This window comes from Pelecanus crispus, chromosome 1 (genome assembly GCF_030463565.1).
Source record: "Pelecanus crispus isolate bPelCri1 chromosome 1, bPelCri1.pri, whole genome shotgun sequence".
NCBI lineage: Eukaryota > Metazoa > Chordata > Aves > Pelecaniformes > Pelecanidae > Pelecanus > Pelecanus crispus.
Genome location: NC_134643.1, coordinates 33,529,567 through 33,556,705, shown reverse-complemented (window position 1 = coordinate 33,556,705; position 27,139 = coordinate 33,529,567). Strand labels below are relative to the sequence as shown.

Sequence of the window (27,139 nt, the reverse complement as noted above, 5' to 3'; positions counted from 1 at the left end):
CGCTCCACAGATCCCCTGTGCTCTCCCCAAAGCAACATTAAACGAATTACCCCATAACAAACTCAAGATGATGCCTGGAAGCTGACAACTTAAACTGAGAAACTGGAAAGCCAGGTTAAGATATGATCCATAAAATACCAGCTTTGGTAATTTGATTAAGTAATTCAACTACCCTCTTATGCTTCTCAAGATCTATTTTATGCCATCTCAAGATGTGATACAAACTTACAAGCAAATATTCAAAGGGGCACACACAGACCAACACCTGCTCAAAAAAATAGCTCCAATTCAATAGCCCTCTAATATCGTATTTTTTCCAAAGGAAAATGAAGTCTAGCACATTCTGCCCAACTCTGCAAACCACTGCCATTTGAGAAGATAGAAAAAAGACACAAGCCCTTTCCTCCCAAATCCCACAGCTGTCATCCTATAACTGAAGGCCAAATTATGCTGTATGTTCATGCACAAAACTTAATTCTGGCATTTCCTTAACTCCTGGCCACTTGAGTTTTCAACTTCCCACTCTTCTTTTCTCCGTATAATCAATGTATAAAATTCCTCTATTAAAAGTTGAAAAAGAAGCTGAAGCCCACCCAAGTCCAAATTCCACCATCTGGTATCATATAGTTCCCAGCGATCATCAACACTTGTGGTTTTCAGATTCATCACTCATTCACTACACTATAATATTTCACATTAACTGTAACTGAGGACAATTGGAGGTTTTTGAGCTCCACAGAATCAGCAGGAGGAAAAGAGAAACACACACTACCAGGAAGTTTCACAGATAGTTACTGACATCCATGTAATAGAAAGATTCACAATCTTTTGCTTATTCCAAACACCAGAAAGGAGGGAGGTTGAGTAGACGGTACAAGAGCCTTTACTAACTACCCACAAGACAGTTCCCAGTACGTCTCATTCAGCTTGTTCTAGTTCCTGTTCTAATTCATCACTATTCTTTACCTTAGCCCAATTGCCTGGCATAGACACTCAGACGTAATTCTCAATTTTGGAAGAAAAACAAAATAACTTGCCTTGGTTGATGTACCTAACAAAACAAAAGCTCTGAGGGTTAAAAAACACTTTGCAGCAATAAACCCTAGAAAGACTAGAGCCACTTAAGCTGAAGGATAAGGCTGACATAATGGCTATAAAAATCACTCAGTCTGGAGACTGGTAGACCATCTATGACTACCACACAAACAAGGTTCTAAAACAGCTTTGTAATGGGAGTATTATAGACTAGGTAATTAGTTTTAAGCTCCATCTCCAGTAGTTAAAAGGATATTATAAACTGACAGCCTGAGTCCAGTCCATTGCTGTCTTAACTGCATCATGTTTCCAATAATGAGTAACATTCAACATTTCAAAGATGCAGAATTTAATCATATATTTCATCGACTCTTTTTTTTTTCCTAACCAGCCAACTGTACTTAATAATAGAAGCCAGAGGAAACCCTCAAAGTAAGCTCACAACCAAGGTCAAGCTGTAAAATACCTTCAGAAGTAAAGACAAATTCGGATCATCTAGTTCATCCTCTGCCAGGAGCACATCTGCCCTGTCATCATGAAAAACACTCTGGATAGGTGTCCCTGAAAGGTTTATATAGAGCTGTGCGTTTATATAACCCCCTAACCTCTTTCAGGTTAGGCTGGAGAGGTCACTTACACAGACCAGTAGCTGGCTTCAAAGCTGATAGTTAAAAAATAGTGACAGCAATGTACCCTTCCTTACCCTCTCGGCATGCCCACTCCAATTACTCTTATATTTACTGACTTCTGTGCACACTCACATTTCATTTTTCCTCTCTTTGATGGTATAGACATCCTGGCTCCATCTGTCATAGGGTTAAATAACCATCTGTCATTTCAGTAGATTCTATGAACTGCAAAATACAGCCCTGAACCAATCAAGATTTTTCAAGAGGTCTTCTTTTTTTTAAAAAAACAAAACAAAACAACCTGGTCCCTTCAAGCTGAAGGCAAGTAGAATTTAGCCTGAGTTTTGGTGGGGGTGGAAGCAGACTATATTTATCTTCATGACAGTTCCATATAGAAAGTGTTCTCTTCTGCTTTTTTAAAAAAACATATAATCACAAAATTTTATTTTAGGAAAAGAAAAACAAAGAACCCTTTAACCTATGTAGGCTGTTATTCATTATTGCTTAGAATACGGTAATATGTTGTTTTCTAACTTCAGGAAGCATCATAGATCCGATAATGTGTTTGGCTACTGAGCCATTCTGAAAGCCTACAGAAGGCAATGTTCTCTAATAGATGTTCACCATAACAGTCTTGGTGAGGTAGGATGTGCACCCCTAAAACCATCCACTTGCCTGTCTCTTCTTAATTATATTTTACTGTTTCTACTAGCTATGCACTTTCCCATCAGTCCAACTTTTCATACATTAATTGACATGACATTACAGCTCAGATATCCCAGTATAGAGAAGAATGCTCTTAGTTCTGTAATAAGGACATCCCGCCATTCATCCAGATCTTGATACTCACATTTCGCTGAAGTGTATACATACCATTGTTAAGCATGAACTGGAAGAATAATACATATTAAAAACTCATGGGGTTTAGAATAGAGAAAGATGATATTTTCAGTGAATCTGAGGGCATAATTTATAAACTGCTTTCCAGGAATTTTGTATTTAAAGATAAATTATAGTCCTGCCCAAGACCCTAAGTAACATCAGCCTCATTGCTAATCAGTGACATTACTCTTTTGCTATCACTCCCCATACCTGAGACAACAGGAGGCTGGCTACGCAAGCAAAATGCATTGCTTGTACAGAAGCTGAGCATTCACAAACTTTCCCAGTGCATCCTTCACAATGGCTAGTGCTGCAGGACGGCAGCCCCTTTGGCTTTTCTCCTTCCCCTATAATCTTTGTCAATGATATCAGTGAAATATTGGCCTTAGTTTGATTGTTGAAGTCAGCAGATGTGGAACAAAAACTATTAGAGTTCTTTCAAAGTTTGCTTCCAAACTCAACAAGTGTTATATATAATAAAATCTTTGTCAGTGCTCATCATTCTCCAGTTATTACCAGGCAAAATTCCCTTACGTGTTGACCAAACAGTCTACTTTAATACCATTATCTGCAGTCAAGTTTTAGAAGTTAAACAGCAATCACATTTTAAAATGTTTTGCACAGGCACATTGGGCTCAGCAAAATGTAAAAGAGAATTTGGGTGCAGCCTTCCCAAGTGAAGGAAGTCACTGTGCCTGGTTGATCTGAAATAGGCTTTGGACACTATGAAAGCATTACATAAAACAGATACTACACAAAACAGGAATCTCATCTGGGGCGGGGGGGGGGGGGTGGCGCGGTGGGGAACCCTTCAGAAGAGGACATCTTCATCAACGAGTTCTAAAAAGCAGCCTATACCAAACATATCAGACAGGGAAAGAACACAGTGATACCCCAGTAGAGAAAATTGTGGGGTTTTTTTTACCCAGCTGAAAACAAAAAAACCACCCACCTAGACATCCTGTGAGGTTAACTAGGAAAATTGAATTCTTTGGCACTGGAAACAGTGGCCTGCGGAAAAAACCATTTGTTTCAAGGTTATCATAGGGTTACAAAATAAAAACAGACATTTGGGGTTGAATATGCTCACACAGTCAAGGCAGAGCCGGAGCAGGAAGCCAGGCTGTTGCAGTAGGATGTCGGGCTCTTGTGCAAATACACCCTGGGCAGCAGCAGGACTTTGACTACTAACGAGTGTGATTTGACCAAAACCCCACCAAACGCAAAATGCTCCCGTAAGAACTACGCTGACTCAAGCCAAAGGTCCATCAAGCTCAAGGTCCTTTCTGCAACTGATGAGCATCCAGAGCTGAGGGAAGAAGGTCAGAGCAGACCAAATGCATAGTTTCCCCAGCACGCTCTCCCGGCTTCCACTGGGAAGAGGCTCACAGTGGGGTTTACAGTCTCTGAGGGTGTTTTACTCCATTCATCTGTTGATTTTTTTTTTCACTTGTATCAAGTGGAATCAAATGTACTAAGTCTTTCATGATGATAGTTTTGCACAATGCTGGAATTAAATTTTGGCTATAGGCTAGTCAAAGCCTCTGGTCTTTGCGTGTTACAGTTTTGCAGTTTGGTGTAGGACTTCAAAATCATTGCACAACAGATTAAATGGCTCAATACAGCAATATAGTGTCGGGAAACTGGGAAGAATTCGGCACCCAAGGGAAATATGCAGACAAAAAGTGGGTTTGGACAATATCATGCTGTCCAAACTAAAATTTGGATCCAATTGCAACTAAACCTTGTATTTACGAGTTATTTAGGTTTCATCTATAAACGGTGATTTCCAAGACGATGCATCCCCCACCCTGGAAACACTAGTTTAATATTGAGTTTGAAGAAAATTTATCTTTCTAGGCTACCAAAAAAAAAAAAAAAATGCTGATCAAAGGCAAAGTCAAGGAACAGGAAGTAATGCCGCCATCCCCAACACAAGCAGACTCTGGCAGAGAGATAAATCATTTGACCTTCAGACAGAAAATTGTAAAACACTTTCTTTCCATTTATGACAAAGTAGTCTTGGGACAGGCAGGAGTGTTCACAGCAGTTTCCTTTCTCCAGAAATGCTGTAGGTGAAAAACAGCAAATAGGCAATGACAAGCAAAGAGTCAGAGATTCTGATTTGCAACTTCAGGCCCAAAAAATGCTAGCTCTAACTTCCCAGGTAATATCTGACACTGCATACACACCAAAAGAAAATCCAAACTCTCCACAGACTTTCCTTACTAAAACCCAGTCGTTCTGCTTCTTTTAACTGCAGGATTACTGGGAAACATTTCATGTTACTTACTACAGGGACAGAACATTTTTCCTCAAAATACAGATGTATTTACCATACCAAATTTTGCATGCCATATCAAATTTTTCATTTCAAAACACAAATTCAACCACCGCTGACATAAACAGGAGTAACCCACACCCTCCTTTCAGACTGGTTACAGTCACATTTGTCAATTTAAATGTAACGGTCTGGAAATTGCCGAAAGTTGTTTTTTCAAGCAAATGAATTTTCAAATAGTATTTCTAGTGTGTCTTTAGATCCTTTGTCCATTCCAATATGAGAAAACAAACTCTTAGATGTCAACTCTAGTAGCAATTATTTCAGTCTGAAATACGTCACTAACTACTCCACAGGGTCACTGGATGCACAGTGAAAGAGTATTTTCTTTGAAGGACTTGAGGCTGAGGAACACTTTAAAAGAAGCAAAGTTTTTAGGCTTCCCTGCTGACAACAAGGGCTTATCCTTACAAATAAGTCATGAAATGGAAACTTTCATGTACCAGATAAAGGCAGCCCGCACACATGTTTGGATGAAAGCAAAGATATTTCAGGAGGAAAACCAAATAACTTCTTTGTCGTGGTAATTAGGAACCAAACTCAAACCACATTCTTACGTGCAGGCAGCTACAAGACGTCATCTCACATAAAAGATACCAACATATTCCCTTTGTTGCATTATCAGAAAATTTATCAAGCTATTCAGATAATGCCATTCTGATCTTTTTTTTGTGTTATCTTAGGTTTTCAAAATGTTTTTTAAAAAAAGCATTCAGTCAGTCAAACTTTTGACCCAGCAATCTGGCACAGTTAAAGTTAACCCAAAAACACAAGCATCAAACTATGAATTTCTTTACTGTGTTGCAAGATCATTATTGTGACAAGTAAATGGCAAGATCCTGATGAATGGCTGCCACTGTTCAATAGACTGAAGAGGGCTTGAAAGTGCCTTATCTGTGCTCTCTGGTACAGGAAAATTAAGGAAAGGGTGGATAATAACCTTTCATATTACCCTCAAACACAGGATTCAGTCTGTCTGGCTCCACGCTGTATTATTGCTTTGGTCCAGGCTATTGTCTATTCTTACGACATTTATAAAAAAAGAAAACAAATTTCAGACATATGATTTTTGGCTCATTTTACAAGACAGAAGTGCCATTAATAGCCTTCTGAATGGTTCACAATATTATAAATCATTTAACTAAGTTGCAAGTATAAAAGTCAACAAACATGTTATGAATGGCACCTACACATAATAGGTTGATACCAACTTGTTTTTCAAGTATTTTAATAAAAATCATTTCTCTCACTATAATGGTTAATATAGAGAGATAGGGCTTAATCATAATAGGTAGAAGCTTACCAAAATTAATCACAATTGAAATTGGTAAAAATCACATTAAAAATAAATAAATGCATCTATTTTTTTCTGATCTGTGAAGAGGATCTGAAGAGACTTTTCTATGTGCTATTGGTCTCTTCTCCCATGTAGTTAGCGATAGGATGAGAGGAAATGGGCTTAAGCTGTGCCAGGGGAGGTTTAGGTTGGAAATTAGGAAGAATTTCTTTACGGAAAGGGTGGTCAAGAATTGGAACAGGCTGCCCAGAGAGGTGGTGGAGTCACCATCCCTGGAAGTGTTCAAGAAACGGGAGATGTGGCACTTTGGGGCATGGTTTAGTCTAGTCTACCCTTGATTGGTTTAGAGTAGACTTGGTAGTGTAGGTTAATGGTTGGACTGGATGATCTTAAAGGTCTTTTCCAACCTAAACGATTCTATGATTCTATGATTACTTTCGGGGTTTCTCTACCTTAAATATACCAGCTCTTTTCCACCCTTTTTTGCTTAATGACTTTTAGAAATAACTGTGAAGATATAATGTATTCAGATTCAATTACTGAAGAGGTGGTTTGCGTTTTTTTGTTTGTTTGTAGGATTTTTTTAACTTCCAGAAATCTTTAATATTTTTATTAATATCCACTTAATTCAAATTCTGGATAAGCTGACCAAGAAGAGAAGGCACAGGTTATAAAAACATATACTTCAAGTGAAAATTGAGGAAAGTCTACAACACTTCCAGTCTTCCAATACACAGGAGAAAGGATTAGATATTGCTGTTTCCAAATGTAAAGAACAGACATACATGCTTGCCTGTGAATGGAAGCTTTTACTTCATTATAAATCTCCTAGAAGCAACAAAAAGACCAATCCTATTTTTTTCTTTCTTCTTAACCTTCATCCTTCTACCTTTAAGGTAGTATATCATTACAAGATCACTTGTAATGATGCTTGGGGCCCTGATTTTGCAAAAAAACTTATGGAAATATTTAACCCTGATTGTTCATGTCCTAATACTGTAGTTACACTTACCTGGTTTTAAAAGCTACGCACGTGTATGTACAAGATTAGAGGTATACCAACAAACAGGATACTACACACAGAGTGAAGTCCCAGAGCAGCTACGAGTGTCAAAACTCTTGTTCTCATTGACAGGCCAGAATTTAACCAATAAACAATGACATGTTTTATGTTGCATGATTTTCACAGTGATTTTACATGAGAGATCCATGAATGTAAATATACAGTGTATCATAAAACATGTGTATATATGTACATAACATACCCATATGCATACCCCCATGCATATACTGCATATTGCGTATGTGTACCTGTGTATTTTCCTATAGAACTGAAGACTGGAACAGTAATTTTGTCAGTATTGGCTGGTGAATCAGCAAATAATTACCCAGGCCTAAACAGGTTTTCTTTACATGCATGAGCTGTGAAAGTTGATAAGCATATCTGTTAAGGCTACCTAAGTTTTAAAGTTGGCATAAACATAAATATGATAGCTATATCACTAAGCATATAGGCAGCACACCTGTACCCATTATAGCTAGGACAGGCAAGTCAACCTGGACGCACCCTAGAGCGCTCTTGCTGTATTTTGCAGCACTAGTAGTGAAAACACAGATGGACTCCAGGAAGCTTTTGGGTTGCTTTAAACATGGAAAAAGAAACAAAAAGCATTCAAGACATCTTTTCTTTGTGGCTGAGCACTGACGTGGATCTCAGGAATTGCTACAGCATCTGTCCAAGTCCAAAACCACTACGTGTCTCTACCCCAGGCAAGGCTAAGGGCAGCAGGCAGCAGCTGACTGCACAGCCTTGGCGACGAGCACACCAGGGCCTCCTCTGAAAAACAACAGCAACTGTTTAAAGGTGGGATAAATTGCATAGTCCAGACAACTGACAGCCCTTTGCAGGAGCGACAGATCAACCCGCCAGCCAGTGCGACTCTTCTATATTGCACAACCACCTGCAGATGAGGAGTAATTGCAGGCAACCCACATAGGTTAGATGCTGTGGGGACTGCCCCAGGAGACCCAGCGAGGAGTTCAGACACGGCAGGCTGAAGGAGAAGGAATGGAGGCAGCTGAGGTCAACAGGGAATTGGTATTGCTTCACCAGCATTAGTTCTCCCACTCTGCTCTCCAAAAAGTTCTTTTTGTTAAAGTGCATTCATTAACCCATTTCTTATCAGCAGGTAAATCTGATTCACTGAGTGACTAAACAGCATAGCTTTGCCTCCCAGATTTTTGGATGTCCACACCCAGAGAAGTCAATTGTTTCATAATTTTCAAAGGACCCCTAGGACCTGAAACTAACTCTTGTCACTGCCAATCAGTGCTGGCCTACAGAAGCTTTTCAGGTAATATATGTAAATGAAAATGCTCAGCTTGATTAAAGTATTGAAACTATTATTAAGTGTTATTATCTGTATTTTCCATGCTCTTACAATATTTTCAAAATTGTAATCAGCCATTAGCTAATATTAAACAGGTGGATTAGGAATGTCTGCACCAGCCCAAGGAAACTTCCTGACAGGATCAACAAACAGTAATTAAACAAACATCACCGGCAGCTAGCATTATCGAATAAAGTAAATCGAAAAAGAAGAGGTAGGCAGGCATGCCTACATTATGGGCAAGTCATGATACTGATGAATTAGAGTCATGCAGCACGGCCTGTAGATCTTGCTGCTGAAAACCATCTGTTCTCTTTAAGGTCAAAATACAAGGAGTGAAAGCTCTGATCTGACATGAAGATCAGCAATACTTAATCAGTAGCACAGCTGTAGGACAGCAAAGTCATAGCACTGCCTCCCCAGCACTTTCAGCATTTCCGTGAGTAGATTTAGCAGGTGAGCTGTACTCCACACCTGGGCACGGGAGGCCAGAGGAAAGAGCTGTCACCACTGGGTTCTCACAGGTGCTGTACAGCACATGAAATCCAAGGACATTGTTCATGAGGTCACTACAATTTTAACAGTATTTCATTGTGCATTTAACTGAGTTTCCCCATTTTTACATTCTTTTATCAGTCTCACATCTCCATTCAGACTAGCCTCATCATGCTGCTCCTCACCTTTCCTTTCATTGTTATCGCTACATATAAAAACCCATGGTTCTGTACACTTTGATTTTCTCTCCCCATACACACGAGTCCCTTGGGAGCAACTATAGAGGGACTCTAATGGCAGTGCTGCTGATTGTGCTGGGTGCTGCTCCGGAGCACGGGGGCAGCTGTTCTGGAAGCTTCTCACACCACTACAACCACTACACAGGGTATTTCACACCTACAGGCAATTCCTACAGGCCAGCGACCTGCAATGCTCAGCACTGAGTGTGAAACCACACAGACTTCATCAGACTCCCCACTGAGCAGACTAGTCTACATGAAAGTCAGATATGAAAGACTTAAGGTACATGATACAGCTTGCATGTGTCTATAAAATACATGCATTCAGATAATTATGCACAATATTTTTCTGAAGTTGAAGGTAATTACATGGGTTTTCCACATTTGTCATTTTCAAAACAAGTCTCTGAATTCAAGGAAGCTTCTACAATAAAAAATACATATACTTACAAGTCATATTTCATATTTTATTTATAGAAAAATAAAAAGCAACAGCAATGTCTGCAGAAATATTTCCTCTGGCATTTTCTAATGGCAATAAAATTACTCACAGTAAAAATACCTCCTACTGAAAGGGCAAATTTATTAATCAGTAATAAAGTATGTAATCATTCAGAGTGAGGAAACAGAATGAATAAGATGTACTACTGTGGCCATTTAGCATTTTATCACAAGTCAACTAATGCTTCACATAATAATCACTCTAGAGTTAAGTGACTTTTTTATTAGAAGGAAAGGACAGTATTTTGGATTTTTAGTCTTTTTGTGAGTTTTCTAGCATAGCAAAAAGTTTATATAAAATATCCTTACTCGCTGTACAAGGTCACAGTATAAAAGCACTAAACTGCAAAATTATTCAGAAGCACTCTTACCCGCCATAAAATGCATCATCTCCATATTTGAATTTATTTCCTAACCCTGGACTTTAAGTTATACACTACTAGTTCCAGACTGTGTTCTTCCAACTCTCTGCTGCGAGACCCATTATACTCCCCATACTGCAGAGCAGTTTCTCAGTCATTGGGACTACAAGGAAGATGACAAAAATTACACATTAGCCTCATATTTCTCAAGCAGGATCAGTCCCACCCAACACACTCTCAAGCCCACCCCAGACAAAGGCACTATTGGCAGCTCAAATTTTGAAGTCTCCAACCAGCCAAGAACAATTTTTATAGAATCACCTCCACCACTATTGCAAGTATTTGTGTAAGTATAAGCACTAGCCTCTGAGCATACAATATACACGCTGCTGCTTAAAGCAACAGTAACACAGCACCAAGGAAAAACAAGGCAGAGCCTACACCTAACCAACAGTCCTTATCTTGCTGATACCCTCTGTTTCTTAATGCATGTGTTTAGGGATAACAAGGTTGTGTGAGTATTTTCAACGATTCACATTCTGTGGATAGAATCACTATTAAAATACCCAGTTTGTCAATGGGGAGAGGCTGTGCCTCTTACTAGAGTACTTCAGAGTGGTATTTATTATCCATTGATCCAGCCCAGTAAGAAAATCAAGGAAGTCTTGCTGTAAGGCAAGGCTCCTACTTGGGGAGCCAGTGCAAACCACTTGGCTGTGGCTTGAGTTGGCTTCCAGTACTGTGATAGTTTTTCCTGGCTAACAGACAAAGCTAGACACAGTAGCAAACCTCCCCTCCTTGCACTAGAGCACACAACAGTACCTAACTTAAAACTAACAGACCTCCTAATAGGCAACAGAGACCATATGAAAACCTCTACCATGAGGGTCTGACATCCCAGAGGCCTCAAGGATGACCGGGTGTTCAGTCCCACATACAAGAAGGCAGACCCCAGTTTCACATTTCCCAGCTCCTGCACGTTGGATAGCTTTCATCGCAGCTCTAGCTTATTGCATTTCAGCACTTCCCAGGTTTATAAACTGGGAGATAGGAAATCTTGCATTCACAAGGGACATGATGACCTGAAGACACTGTGAAGTGCCCTTGGCTATGATTCCATCTTCACCGTTTTGCATGGGAATTTACAGAGAGAGCATGAAACCAGTTTAAACTGTAATACTTTGGTCCTTTTCATGCATTTTAAACTATGATTCTGATTTGTGAGATCCTAGGGACTGTCATTATGAAGATAGAGGTGTTTGCAATGTTAACAAGTATTCCTTAGATGTATTCTCCTGCATAAGCTGGACATTTACTACTTCAAAGTCAGCATGAAAAAAACCCCACCACCTTTCAGCTCCAGCTGTTTGGGCACAGAATCCTGTCAGCTGGGATTTCTTCAGAGGAATTGTCTCTGAATTAGTTCACAGGACACAGACTCTACCAGTTGCTCTCCAACCTGCCTCTGTACTTACAGTGAGACTCAAACATTATCAGGAACTAACCAGGACCCCTCTACCTGGCATTGCTGCGAAGCCTTTTTCACTTCTTGTGCTTCAACTTAGCTTATGAGACCGGGAAGAAAACAATAAAGTAAAACATTAATAAATGTCATGTTCTCAATGCAAAGCCCCGAGAGCAGTTAATACACAGTAAAACAAAGTCTTTGCCAAGCAATTAAGCTCACAGAAGATAAGCAGTTGACAAGAATTAAACTCATTAATTAACTACATAAAAGCTGCAGATAACAAAAGTGGAGAGTGCCTGACTTCTCCAATCCGCACAGCACAGTCTCTGCTGCCATCTCTTTCCCTATTCTTCACACAGGAGGATGACCACCTTCCTCTTGACCTTATTGACAGCAGATCATGGCTTCAGTCACTTGGCCCTTGATTTTTAATATCTTCTTGAACAGCATTATCAAACAGCAGCAAAAAAATACATTAAAAATAAGAGTAGATTGTTTTCACAAATAAGAGAGAGTTAATTTACAGGAGATAAAGGGAGATACAATAAAAGTGTCACTATTTCTTTAGTTCAACTAACACACATGAGCATGCAGTGATCTGAGCATTATGTGAAAAACAGAAGTGATTACAGATGTGCAAGAAGGAAGCAAAGTTTTCAGACCATTTGCAGCAGGATTTTACAGAGAAATACTGAAACTGTTTTCAGTACCCTCAAAATCAAGTAGGACGTATTTCCTAGAGTAAGGAATAAGAGTTTCAGATAAAAGCATGAAATAAGAAGGAAAAAGCTTCTGTCCAGAGTCTTAGCCTATGCACTTCAGTTGTCCCTGACGTCACCCATTTATGGCTTTGCCAACTGTTGTTCCAAGACACTCAGATTCTGACAAGACCTGCAGAGCCAAAGTGAATACAACCAGTTGCCTCTCTTCATTGCCTACAGGTGTACTGAACTGAGCTCCCTGATACACATTCGTTTAAAAGTTGCATTTCACAGAAACTACTTCTTATGGATCATACTGTGCTTAAGAGTTTTTACAATGCTTTGAGTCAGTTCCCTAAAATTGAAGTTGTTGATTTATCTCATGTATGAGATCACTTGCACCTTATGATGACAAATTAAAACTAAGCAAGCACATTTTCACTAAGTTAAAATACAGACAGGCAAGGAAGAAAAAACACATACATTTCTACAACTTTTTTTATATTGCAGTAGCTGAAAGATTTTCCAAAATCTTATCTGCTCGGCAATACCTTCCTTCTCTGACAAACAGGAAAGCCTCAATCTTTTTTCCTCCTGCAAATTGTGAGCATGTGGAAAGGGACAAAAATATGTACTGTGCTTCTCTACAAAGACAGCCAAATGTGACCCTACAGATGGGTCATTCTATTTTTAAGGAAAAAAAAGTAATAAAATACTTCCAGGCAAAAACCTGTTTATTTAACGAAAAGTCTGCAGCTTCAGAATATCAAACAATGTGCCTTTAACTCAGGTATTAACTGTCTGACAGTTGTGAAAGATGGAAATTCATCAATGTACAGAAAGGCACCAAAAGACATTTGAAAGTGAACCTCAAAAATATGTTTAATACAGTCACTTCCAGAAAAAGTGGTCATCAGAAGCCATTTCGATTCCCCAAGTTCTTCTGCCCCAGTTTTCCCCACTCATCCCATATTCTGAAGTTCACCCTAAAATCCATCCCCTCCAAAATACCCCAGCTTCTCCCATTTCAAAACCCTACTTCTTCCATCACTTCTCTATTGCAGGCACCCCAGATCTACTCCAATATTTCAGCACCTCAAGTTCATCCTGCTCCCACCTTGCCTCGCCTCCTCTCCCAGGCCATGAGCCCCTCCACCAGCTTCCCATTAGCTACTGAGGCCGGTGGGGTATTTCTCTGTCCAGAACCTGCCCCAGGTCTCTGCTGGAGCGGGTGGCAGGAAGAGAGCCAGATAGGGCCTCTAATATATAAATACAATTCTAAGGACAGAAAAACCTTGTATCCTAAAAAAAATATGACTGTCTTAAGCTACAGTTGGCATGATAAAGATGCGGCATACTGAAATGACATGATTTTTATCCGGTTTACGAGTACTATCCCAGTGTGTAGATCAATGATCATTGGCCTGTCAGGGAGGCCAATATAATGTGACAATTAACTGTTTTGAAAGATAATTAATTCAGGGGGGGGATCACTCATCTAAACTGAATTTCTTGGATAAACACCACTAAAATCAGTAGGATGCGCAAGCATTCCTTTTTTGCTTTGTTTTATAAGAAACATAGGTTCTACTCCCAACTGTCGTAAGATGTATCTCCCAGTTGTTACTCAAGTGCATACAGCTGCAGTAATATCTGAAACTCTGCATTTGTTCAAATCTTCAATTAGTATTGAACATTGTGTTTAACTGAACAAAGTTATTCGAGATTAAAAAAGCACCAACTGCTCTTTTGGGGGAAAAAAAAAGGAAAAAAACAAACCCAAACCTTTGAGCTATTACGCAAATTGACTCAGAAACATTTTTTTCATAAACTTTAAAAGCAAATGTGAAGATTTATGCCACACTAAACTTCATCAGTTCAGAGGTGATTTGGGAAAGCTACATATAGACCCACATTTGGTTTATATTCAGAGATCATTATGGACATATCAAATGAAATATTTAAAAATGTTAAAATGTGTATGATTTACCGCAAGATACACACTTGCAGCTGACTTTACTGTAGTTTGCTATACAATACTTAACACCAAAATTTACACAGACACTCCAGTGAAACTTTTCAAAGGTCAGTACTGACCTGTAACCTCAGGAAAACACATGCGCTCTCTGTAAATGGGCTTGGCACAGCCCTGAAACCAACTGGCTTTTCTGTGTGCAGCTCCCTGTTGAGTAGCCAGACACAGATCTTCGGGGATTCCCTTCTTTTGACAAGACATATCAAGATCAGTTTCAGTTTAGATCGCTCAAGCACATGCTTATGGTTTGTCTATACTCTTACTGGTTTAGTGGTGGACTTGGTAGTGTTAGGTTAATGGTTGGACTGGATGATCTTAAAGTCTTTTCCAACCTAAATGATTCTATGAGCCTAATCAACAGCAGCTTCTTCAGGGAAGCCATTTACAAATACAGAACACATCACACAGGTCCACACACCACCTGTGTGTGCTGACAAGCACACTATTTACATTTAATATCAAATTTGTCTGCCCAGTTGATGGCTTCTGAAGGCCACAGATCTTTTCGTTTCATAACATAAAAACACACTGCGACTTACCTAGTCACAGATGGCAGCGTACCCCAAAATGCTGCTGCTGTGATCCACCACACCAGCACACGCACAAATACTAGCCCTTCCTCAGCAGGACAAATGGGAGAGGAAGGGAGAATACGGAACTAGGACAGAGACGAGACACCATTTGCTCCTGGAAGATCTTCTAGGAGCTGGCAGAATAGCCACAGCAATATGGCTATATTCGCTTTGCCATACCAAGTCCTATTTGCCGCAGCATGCCCCAGCATTAACAAAAGCAGCAGACAACCTTAGAACCTAAATATGGAACTATATTGCAGTCTTGTCTCATCAAATATAGTGCCATTGACTTTTACTGTTGGTGACTCTTCTAGATGCTAAGTCAGCTGCAAAAAAAATTAAAACTACAAAAAAAAAAGTGTTGACTACTCAATCTTAATATGGGTAATGACTGCCCTTTCAGAACCAGTCCTTTGGTTATCCACATATATAACCATCACGCTAGTATTTCAGTTTTGAGCAATAAGACATGAAATTTTGATTTACCAGTGTTCTACAAGTCAGCTTAAAAAGCTCACAACTTCTTGAAGTGCTGCTGGAGGAAGGAATGAGTACATGCACGCAAGTCTGTCTGCTTCCCTCCCCTCCCCCCCCCCCCCCCCGCACCGTTCCTTTTCCTTAACAGTGTGGCTCTGAACTGCATGACACAGAAGGGAGGAAAAAGCAGTCATCATTCACTTTCTTCACCTTGATGAATGATCTTTCTTACTGCAAACATACTTTACAGTGCCTCGGTTGGAGGCTGAAAGCTGTATTGTAGTATTCATAAAAACAATTTGTATCCAAAATAAATTCCCTCTGAAGTGATTATAGTTTCAGACCAAGAGAAAAGAGACTCTAGTTTGGTACTCACAGCAGCTTTTATAGCTTAATCACTTCCAAATCCTCACATGTAAAGTAGTAGTTTGAAAAACTATTGTAGTTGATTTCTGAACACAGGAAAACACAGCTCACAAATTATAAAAAGAAATTTTAAATCTCATTGCAAAAGCACAGCTTTATGGTCATATAATAGCTGAGTTGGAAAACTGTTGCAAGGGAAAGTTAAATGATATCCAGAAAGCACGGTTCAAAAAAAACATGTTAAAAAAAAAAAACCCAGACTGGAAAAATCTGCTCAATAGATAAAACTTCAGATGTTTCTTTTATATTATCCCTTTGTGCCTTACCTCCTAGCCCATTAATATCTTCACTGTATCAAATAAAATGTGACACAACGTTCCACCAAAGACTATTTTAAGAAATCTGGGATTTAAAAGGGCTTTTGAAAACCACCATACTGAACATTAAATGTTTGTCACTTTCTTTCAGTCTGACTCATTTATTTAGATTGTTAATTCACAAGGCAAGGATTATACTTCACACTGGTGTCTGTGCATCTGCTGCAATAGAGTTCCCTGTCTTCACTGTTGCCTCTCAATGCCAGTTCACTACTAATTGCAAGAGTAACTGACTCACTACAGTCCTACATAGCAGAGATACAGAACCACTCTCTTTTCCTTTTTAAAAATCTGTATTTATATTTTTATATACAGACACTATATATACCTAGAGAGAGTACACTTGGACAGGAGTGAGGTTTTCAGGTTTTGGGTGGGGTTTGTTTCATATTTTTGCACAGAAGCACTTTTCTACTCTCATCTGATGTAGGAAACAGTACAACAGCTTTCTAAGAGTTTGCCAACTACTTATATACAAAACTCTGAGAAAGTCTCCCTGTTAGCATTTGAACACCCCCCCATCTCCCAAATTTCACCAAATTCAACAACAGACACAAGCATGGCATAGACCAATAAACACCAAATGGAGACTGAAAAACAAATGTAAAAAAAAAAAACCAAAACCTTTCAAGGTATTTCTACAGCCAACATATCCTTCCAACTGTAGCATTTAATGTGTCCCCACAGAGGCATCCTCAGAATCAATTCATCTCACATGTGTGCATCCTAAAACCTGATACGCTCATCCAGTGTCCAAATATGCTTGTTGAAATTGGGTGGAAACACCCAACCATGAAGCACCAGAATGAACTCATGCAGACATATCAATAAAGATGACTAAGAACAGGAAAAGAACATTTTGCAGGAAACAACCCTCACATCTCTTAATTTCTCAGTTCTTTTATAACTTTATAACTTTAACACTTTTATTTAATGAAAGCACATTTTGCCCAAAAGCCTGCCCATCTTTTACAACTGTCTTAGTTTGATAAAAGACACTGCCTTCCTTCCCTTGTATACCTTAGGTCTCCATTGAAAATACTAAACCCAAAAGCAACAAAAGTGCAGATTAAAATTTACTTTGAGCAATGAGATAATTCATATTGTTCTCTTGCCAAAAGAACATCACCAGTCCCTCAATCTTTGTACGATCTGTTTCTCTGAACAAACTCCATCTCTCTGAAGACTGCTGAAAAATGAAGCACCGCTCCGCTGCTTGGATGGCTGGCACTCTGTACCATTTCAAACACACATCTGCATCTTCACTCGCTAAAACCCATCACCAAGGTTCCAAGAACAGCTACTCAGATTCGTCCAGAAACTGCCAAATCAGAGGTCGCTGACTTCCAAAAAGGCGCAGAGTCAAAGCTGAGATCTAGGAAGTGCTTTCAGCTGACACAGCTGTTCACATCATTTCTTCCACCACCACAGAGTCAGCTAAACCAGTGGTACACTGACCATCCTCTTAGGGGATACAGATCGCCTTCTCACACTTGGCTTTACTTTATTCCAATCCCAAAGATATAGAGATTAATGAGACTGGATATGACATGAAACCACATGTTAAATTATTTCAAAGCTAGTCTCTAAATAGGCAGGGCTTCCTGGAGCATTTCAAGTTGCATCTTTTCCCATGCTAACTCCTGCCAGATTTTGAGTAACAATGTTCAAATTTAGCAAACAAAATATCTGGAACATGGAATAAGGCTTGGTCTTCTTGTTGTAGGCACCTTTTGGTTTGTTTAATGAAAAATAAAACATTGAGAGAGTCATTAAGACTATGGAGTCAGAGCAGGCCATCTCAAATAGGAGTACCACAGCATGATAGGTAGATTCCAAGCCCAGTTTTGTATCTGAATTTCTCTTTTCATATTTAAGCTGGCATTTTACATATTATGAACATGGAAACCAATTCCTTGTACATTCAAGCTCCCATTTAAATTGGTGAAATATGTAATTCCAGGAAAAGGGAATATCAGACCTATGTGAAACATCATGCAAGAAGGTGAATGAAACAAGTTATTCTTCCCTCTTAAATCTTATTCATTCCTGGATAACACAAAATTCAATAAGCTTTACAGTGAAGAACTATGTAAATTTAGGCCTTTTATCCCAACAATCTAACCTCAAAAGCACTAAAAAGCAATAAAAAGAAGTTGGTTCATATGAAACTTCCAAATAGCTTAAGATGTATCACTACCACTGTCTTCTTTGAAGGGTCAAATGAATCTCATCCTAACTCAGATGTCACTAAGTTAAATATCTCAGGCTGAACTAATCACCTTTGCTAAAAATAGGTCCCTAACTCATCTTTAATACTTACAAAATGAGAAAATGTTAAGACATTTAGCATTAGGCAAGATGAATCTCATCTTAAATGCCCCGCATGCTCTAGATTCTCTGATGCTATTTTTAGATTGGCATTTCTTTTTTCAGGGCTTTGTACATCACTGAGCACACCATAGGCACTCAAAAAAATAAACATCAGGCAGATGGTTTGGCACCGGCTCGTTAACATCACTTGTTATTGTCCTCCTACTTAATAACATGGTTTCATCATGGTTTGGCCTGACACTTATCGATAAAGTGTACTATATATGAACTTGGGGAAAACTCAGCTCGCTTAAAAATCAGAAATGGAAAAAAAAAAATCAATGATGGCGCATGTAATGTATAATTAGACTCCACTATTTTGTGACAGTCTAGCACACATTTCTCTATATACACTCCATTAGCTTCTAAGGTCTCATTTCATCTTCAAGTGGCTGAATCAAAGCAAAAACTTACCAACTGGTATGGAATTTAGGCTGCTTCTCCCAGAACAGATCTTTAATACGTTGAGATAGCATAGCCAGACAACAGGTACTTTGAGATGACAGAGAAGCATGATGCTGGTACTCATACACTAAGCAGTGATTCTGGTTAAGACAGCAGGAGGGGATATTTTTTGGTTTTAAAGTATATAGATGAAAATGGACAGGAAACTTCAGATGGAAGGGCATCTTGTACACAGTAGCTAAAATATCTCAAATTGCCTTCTGCCTGTGCCTCTGTCCCCATTGACTAAGAGACTAGGATAGTGAGCTGAAGCATAGACATTTAACATTTCTATGTCAAAAAATAAAAGTATCTAGAAAACAAGGGATTTAACTAACTTTTTTCTTCTTATAAAAGATTTAAATTACAACATGCAGGAATTTCTAACTAAATGGTTTCCATTTCATCAACATTTATCTCATTGAAAATACTCTCTAACATTGTCAATTTGATATTTTTTTTCCTGTTTCTTTTACTGCAAAAGTATTTTAAATCTCTGCTGCAAGAAACCATGAAAGCTGCCATTCCAGCAACCTCATTGGGAAGGACCACAACCCCACTGCAAAGCCAATTAGTAGGCAATAGTGGCCCAAGGGCTCTAGGTGGAACTGAGGTCATCTGAACTGAGCAAAACCAGTTTTTCCCAAATTTTGAAATTAAAAAGAAAACTGGTAACTATGGCCAAGCAGATCTGAGAATTTAAATCAGAGCAGTTACACTAGCCATGCTAACAAGTAACACACTGGCTTTCAAAATAATAACTTTAATGGCTAGTATAAGCTGTTTCCTATATGATACGTGCTTCAGAGTGTACATGGAGGTAGCTCCTTGAACGACAGAACTTAAAAATCACAGCAAGCACACCACAAAAGAGAAAGAGACAAATGCAAAGCAATACACATAGAAAGAAGTCACAAATGTACACACACAGTTCTTCATTTTGACCTGGAACTCCCCAAAGTACTTGTTGACAACATCAGGAGAATGGCAGTAATGGACTGCAGGACTCTGACTAACATAAGAGACGAGTTTAAGCAATCAGATTAAAACTTCGTTCTTAAATTGCTCTGCTAAATTAAGACATTAACAGCACTTTCTGAACAGTTCATTCTCTGAATTGTGTTCTGAAATGTCAGTGTGTTCTTTAATCTTTATAATATTGTCCATGGTTTGTGTTAATTAAAAGATAAAACCTCTGGATTAAGTGATGAATACTGATTCTTTAGATTTCCATTACCTCATAGCAGAGAGGAAGGAAAAAATACAAAAAAACACCACACACTCCTAGTACAAGGGTACAGTACTTAAGTGACTCAGAAAAGAAGGCTGAAAACAGCGGTCTACATTTATTTAATGATAAATTCTAGCAATAATAAGAGTTCTTTAAAAAAATTATATGAACCATTTTTGTGTCTTACAGGTTCTTTTTATATCAAAAAAATAGAGGTGTTCTTCCTAGTCCCTCATGCTCTTCCTACTTTTTTTTTTTTTAATAAAAATGAAAAATAGAGAAATCATTAAAAAAAGAGACACTTATTTAAAAAAAAAAAGTATTTTGAATTTTTGAAAACAAGGAAGAATCCCTATATTTTTGGAAAATATCACAATTATTCTCATAAGGAAATGTTCCTGCTCACCACTCAAAAAAAAAAAAAATTAAAAGATATGCTAACAAGTGCATTATGACTTTAACACCATTCTTTCGGTCACTAGCAAGTAAATTTCTGTTAAGAAACTTCTCAAAACAGTCAGTTTTCCATTTAACCATGTTTCTAGAGCATGCTAAAAAACAGTTCTGCTGAGCACTTGGAGATTTCGTGGAGACATTAAGAAAACAAGATGCAAGGGACACAAAGTGTCAGTGCTGCTATGTATCTGGCACCAGCACAAGGTGTCCGATTTGGACTGGGGCTCTGAGCACCGCAGGGGGAGCGAAGGATTCAGCTTTCTGCTCCAGACTGCTGGATGTTGTACCACTCAAAAATGCAATTAATCCATTCAAGAAGGGCACAACAGCCTGAAACCTCCTGGAACATTTATCTTTCAGGCCACAGCAGCAGCTAAGATTCAGAGAAGGCTGGGGGGTAGGCAAAGGTATGTGCCGAAAAGGCTTGCTGACAGCACAAAGACCATATGGCTCCATACTTGCCATGTGCCAAAGACTAGCCCAACTCAATCAAACTGTAACAGAGAAGTGTAGGGATCCAGATGTTTTAATTCATGCAAGACAACAAATCCCTTCCATTTAAAACAGCATTCCTTCTTCCTGGAAGGACTTCAGATATTAACCCACTTGATCAGCATACTTAAAGAAACAAATGCAAGATTGAAAGGCTGTACTTGGAAACAGATGGGCAAGCTCTGAGCCACTGGGTCCCTCAAATGTTGGATGCTCAAAATGGTCAGGAAAAAGACAGATGAAGGGGAAAAAAAAACCCTCGCGTTCTGGATCAACCTATTTTGGACCTTCTCCTACATTAGATGACCACTTCTAGACACACAGATTCATAATTTATCCAGTTTTAAAGAAGCCAAACTATTTCATAGGTGTGTGGAATACAGTGATGTTCAAATAAGGTTTTCGTACTGAAAAAACAAGTAGAAAGCAGCAGGATATCAACAGTTATGAATTAAATTTGTCTGTAATTTCCCCTTCCCCCCCCATTTCCCAGTCTTGCTACTTGAAAAAGGCAAATTCCTCAAAGAAAATATTATGTAAATTATATCCTGTAAATAACATGCATAAACTTACTATGTAAATAAACATAGAAGCCATGACTTATTTTGTCAACAACATTTCATAAAGAAAATGCCTTCCAAAATTATTTGAATGAAAAACCAGTGTTGAGTCATTCTGTGCTCCTTTCCTGGAGCAGCAGTGGTTCAATCAAGTTGGGTCTACATACAAAGTTGTAAAATTACACTAGATTTGCAATTCCAAACAAGACATACATTTACTAAAATGTCTGTGTATTAGTAACAAATGTACTTAGCTTAGTATATTTGATTTTACTTAGCATAGTCTTTGATGGTGGTTTGAAGAGACCACATCTGCTCTTGCCAATTTGAAAATTATTTTTTCCTATACAGTATGATTTTAAACGTTGCAGAATTTTGCATTTTGGATAGAAGAAGTTTCCAAACAACAACCTTTTTTACATTATCACTTCAATTTTCAAAGCATTTGGAAAGCAGAATGCCGTACACGCTCTGACTACTCCTATTCACAAGTTCGAAGGAGTGTTCTCCCATTCAACACACTGCTGCATTTCACAGCTCCTTAAAAATTAGGTTATTAATTTTTTAAGTGAAGCCATGAATAATGACTTCATTTTGAGCATTTCTGCACTGGCAGACACAAATGGCTTTTTTCACTCAGCTTCCAATTATAGAGAACAGTGATTAGCTACTCCTTACAAATATAATTAGCTGATTAAGAAAAAGAGCAGAAGAGATCAAAGCTCTTTGAGCATATATATCCTTGGATTGCAACAATCAATTCAGTGACTTAAGAGGATAAAACACTGCATTCACACAACATATGTAAGCTGTCATCTCCTCTAACTGTGAAGTTGTCTCAACCACAATAAAGAACAACCTTCATGAAAGGCTGAAGAATGCTCTTTTCACTTTCTGAAAATGCCAAGAGCTTCTAGGGTGCCAGTAGCATGTGCTGTGGGAGGCACAGCTTCCTTGCACATCCTTCAGTTCTCAGCAACAAGCTCAGCATGGTCTCAGACGTTATCAGAGCTTTCCATAGCTGGGCTTACCATCAATTATTCCCCCTAGTCTTCATCATATGAGCCTCAAAGGGTTAGCTCCCCCTCATCCACCCTGAAGTGCTCTCTGAAGCTTCTAACCTTTTTCTATTCACTACATAGTTGACAAGGTTAAGGAAAGTTATCAGAAAATGCCTTTCCTCCTCTCAAACCTTCTGGAGTTCACTAGGTTAGGGTACTTCAGCTCCATACCAACCATCAAGTCCACCGTATCTATAAGACAGGCTTGGTCCAAGAGCAAGGTAGTGATGCACAATCACACCTACAGCCCAACTATCATGGAGATTCGGCTTGTCAACGGAAGAGAAAGCACTTTCTTCAGGGCTGAGCCAGAGCAAAGACCAATGAGCAAGGGTCTTTATCACAAAACCTTGCCACCTTCAGCAACAAATATAAAGATACATTTCTATGACCCAACATAAACAGACACAAACACGTAAATATGTGTGCATGTAATTACTTGAAAAATTCCTAAACAAAACACTCCCCTGCACATGCTCTTCTTTTCCTGGGAAGGGGATGAAAGCAGCTGCATTCGACAGATGTTAGTCAAATTGTTCAATGCACTCCTGAAAGTGCTTATGAACACCTCTAAAACCTCATATAAACAAAAGTTTACTCCAAACCTACTACCTGAGTCGCATATAAAACTGCATTACTCCTGCTGCTGGGTGAGATGGGAGCATGCTAAAGTTCCATTGTTCTGCAAGGTTTACTTTAAAACTTAAAAAAAAAAAAAAAATCATGGGAAGGAAGAGAAAGATGACGTGCAGCAAAGACAAGCTCAAACAGGGCATCTAGGAAGATGCTGAGTTTCAACTTGCCAAGTTTCTGACATGTTATCCCTCAGGGGTGAGATTAGACACTTTATGAAGGAGATGGGTGTGATCAGGCCTTCACACGGTGCCTAGGGATCTGTGGTGCATGGCAGCAACACCATTTATAGGGTTTTGCAGGTTCTTATGTTAGTCAGCTCTGCCACAGGTTAACCAGAATCCTTCCAGCACCACTGACTTGCCAGTTTGGCTACTGCCTCACTCTGCAGACACAGTACAGTTATCATAGTTCTGCTCCAGTACTGTTCCACCTTATTTCCCTGTCAGATTTCATGGCAGTACGTATAGATGATCCTATTGCACAATTCAGTTACCCCTATTCCTACATCCCCTCCATTTCTCCCACACTGCCTATTTATGGGTGAGCAATGGAAAACACTCCTGTGGAAACATTTACTTTTTCAAACAACAAAACCTTACTCTTAATTGTAAGGCTCAGTTTCCTCCATTTTTCTTCTTCCTTGCATATTCTTCTCCACTCCTCCCCTTCTGCTCCTACAGTGATCCAGCTGCTGTAGAGATCCACCACAGTCAGAGCAAAACAGAAATATCTCACTGGAGAGAGGGGGTTATGCACACTCACATGCATGCAAGATCCTGAAGCCTCTTCCATCATGCCTGACCTAAGTCACTTAGACAGAGGCCCAGCATGGCAGGAGTAGCATAAAAACCCCATTGCAAAAGATGATTTTCACCAGTTCCACTTAGCTTGCTCTCTTGACTCCTTTCATGCTAGTTGCACTTCAGAAATACTCCCACACTGCTCCTTCTGCCACATCTGCCCTGTGCCCTGTTCCAACCACCCTAGTATCTCCTTTTTTCGCTTACTGGGACCCCCTTGCAGAGAAGCATCCAAGCACATACAAAGGTGCAGCACACCGGCTAGCTGCATCTCTAAAGAGCTATGACTTGCAAGCTGAAAAGACTTGCTGAAAAGGACAATACTGCCTTATCTCTTGAATATACCAATTCTGCAAATAAACTAGTAAGAAAGTTCATCTGGTGGTCATATTCCAACCACATGTTTGACGTTTCTACTTTTTTTTTTTTTTTTTTTTTTTAAGATAAAGGCACTGCGAGCGTACGTATTTCCACAACGACAACATAGCATTATACTTGCACACCTGCCTGGCTTGTCTGTGAGAACAAGCCCAAATGAATACAGCTCAGAAACCCTCCTACAGGTTTGCGCATCTCTAGATCTGGGTCCACAGCAAGTTCTCAGCAGATAGAGACCTCTCAGTTTATACCTCAAATTTAAAAAAAAAAAAACCAAAAAAACCCAACTTACTTCTTAAAAGCCAAGGCATTTTAAATTTTTTTCATGATGCTGCTTCACACAAGTATCAAAATATTATTTTGCCTGTTTATGAATGTAAGACTCCATTCAATCAACTAAGGGATCAAATATCTAATTTCCGATCACAAAAGCTTTAAAAAGCTTTATTTTCATAAAAGCTTCACTATTACCCAATTAACACCAAGTTCTCCACTTCCTAAATATCATTTCATTTCTCCTTTTTTTATAGGATAGAAAGTATTTTGTGAATTCTTATTAAGATTTGCAAGAAAACATTATACATGGAAGTGTATTATTTCCGTAATCCGTTCTCTAACATATTTCACCACAAAAATAGAGAAATTTTAGGTCACATATAAATAAAAGTCTCATGTTCTCTTTTTAAAACATAGACAGTAAATTGCTGGACCTTTAAGTGCTTTCTAAAAGGAACATAACCTGTTTCGCTAAACACAACATTTGCATTTTAGTTTAGTGACTAGAGAGGAAGGCAGGCACTTCTAAAGACCTATAGTGAGTCCAGTCAAATTTAGGCTATTGATATTTGGGAACTCAGGCAATAAAGTACAAAATTCAGGCATTCCAGGATGGCCACAGTGATACGTCAGCTTCCTGCGCAGACAGCACATTGAACACTAGGTTCCTCCACCTACATGAGATCCAGGCTGCATAGAATCATAGAATAGAATCATAGAATCATCTAGGTTGGAAAAGACCTTTAAGATCATCCAGTCCAACCATTAACCTACACTACCAAGCCCACTCTAGACTAATCAAGGGTAGACCAGACTAAACCATATCCCGAAGTGCCACATCTACCCGTTTTTTAAACGCCTCCAGGGATGGTGACTCCACCACCTCTCTGGGCAGCCTGTTCCAATGCCTGACCACCCTTTCCGTAAAGAAATTTTTCCTAATTTCCAGTCTAAACCTCCCCTGGCGCAGCTTAAGCCCATTTCCTCTTGTCCTATCGCTAGCTACTTGGGAGAAGAGACCAACACCCACCTCACTACAACCTCCTTTCAGGTAGTTGTAGAGAGCGATAAGGTCTCCCCTCAGCCTCCTCTTTTCCAGGCTAAACAACCCCAGTTCCCTCAGCCGCTCCTCATAAGACTTGTTCTCCAGACCCTTCACCAGCTTCGTTGCCCGCCTCTGAACACGCTCCAGCACCTCAATGTCTTTCTTGTAGTGAGGGGCCCAAAACTGGACACAGTATTCCAGGTGCGGCCTCACCAGCGCCGAGTACAGGGGGACAATCACCTCCCTGCTCCTGCTGGCCACAGCATTCCTGATACAAGCCAGGATGCTGTTGGCCTTCTTGGCCACCTGGGCACACTGCTGGCTTATGTTCAGCCGGCTGTCTACCAACACCCCCAGGTCCTTTTCGGCCAGGCAGCTTTCCAGCCACTCCTCCCCAAGCCTGTAGCGTTGCATGGGGTTGTTGTGACTGAAGTGCAGGACCCGGCACTTGGCCTTGTTGAACCTCATACAGTTGGCCACGGCCCATCGATCCAGTCTGTCCAGGTCCCTCTGCAGGGCCATCCTACCCTCGAGCAGATCGACACTCCCACCCAATTTGGTGTCGTCTGCAAACTTACTGAGGGTGCACTCGATCCCCTCGTATAGCCTTCTGAGAGTGGGCATCAGCAGCAGTAACCACATTTTAGATAACAAGAGCAGCTAGAACGAAGACCAGGAGAAGGAAAAACCCAGCTACCGGTATTTAGTCAGTCAGGGAACCACATCTTTCATACCTAGGAAGTGTCCTAGCTAGAAGATATCCTGGTTAACAGCATTTGCTACCTCCCCTCTCAAAGTCAAGACACTACAAAATCAGAAATGCAAGTATCATTCAAGAAAGTATCATATAAGATGCAAAACTGTGCAAGAAAGAGGAAAACTCTCATGCATTGGCACAAGTGCTTACCTAGAAAAGGGCAGGACCAGTATTCCAGATACAGCTCCCTGGAACCAACATCTATTTCACAGCAGATTATTACTGGATAATCCTGACTCTCAAATGCCCGCTGGCACCTAGCTCCATTTGAAGAGGATGGGTGGAGGCTGGTCTCACACAGGATAGCCTCTACCCTAGTAACGAGGGCAATTACTTGGATACATAAATTCAATCTTTTGCAGGCAGGGCAGAGCCGGCAACCTGGATCTCTCACTTCTTGGAGGAGCACTCTAAGATTTTCTGTTAAGTAAAAAAGTCTGCGGGGACAGTAGCTCCTATT

At 39.6% G+C, this 27,139-nt stretch overlaps 1 protein-coding gene across 2 annotated transcripts in view; it reads right to left on the bottom strand.

The window, feature by feature from the left end:
* The window catches only part of PDZRN4 (PDZ domain containing ring finger 4), a 265,164-nt gene that overhangs the window by 225,300 nt on the left and 12,725 nt on the right, over nt 1-27,139 (bottom strand). The gene's annotated exons all lie outside the window — the stretch shown is intronic.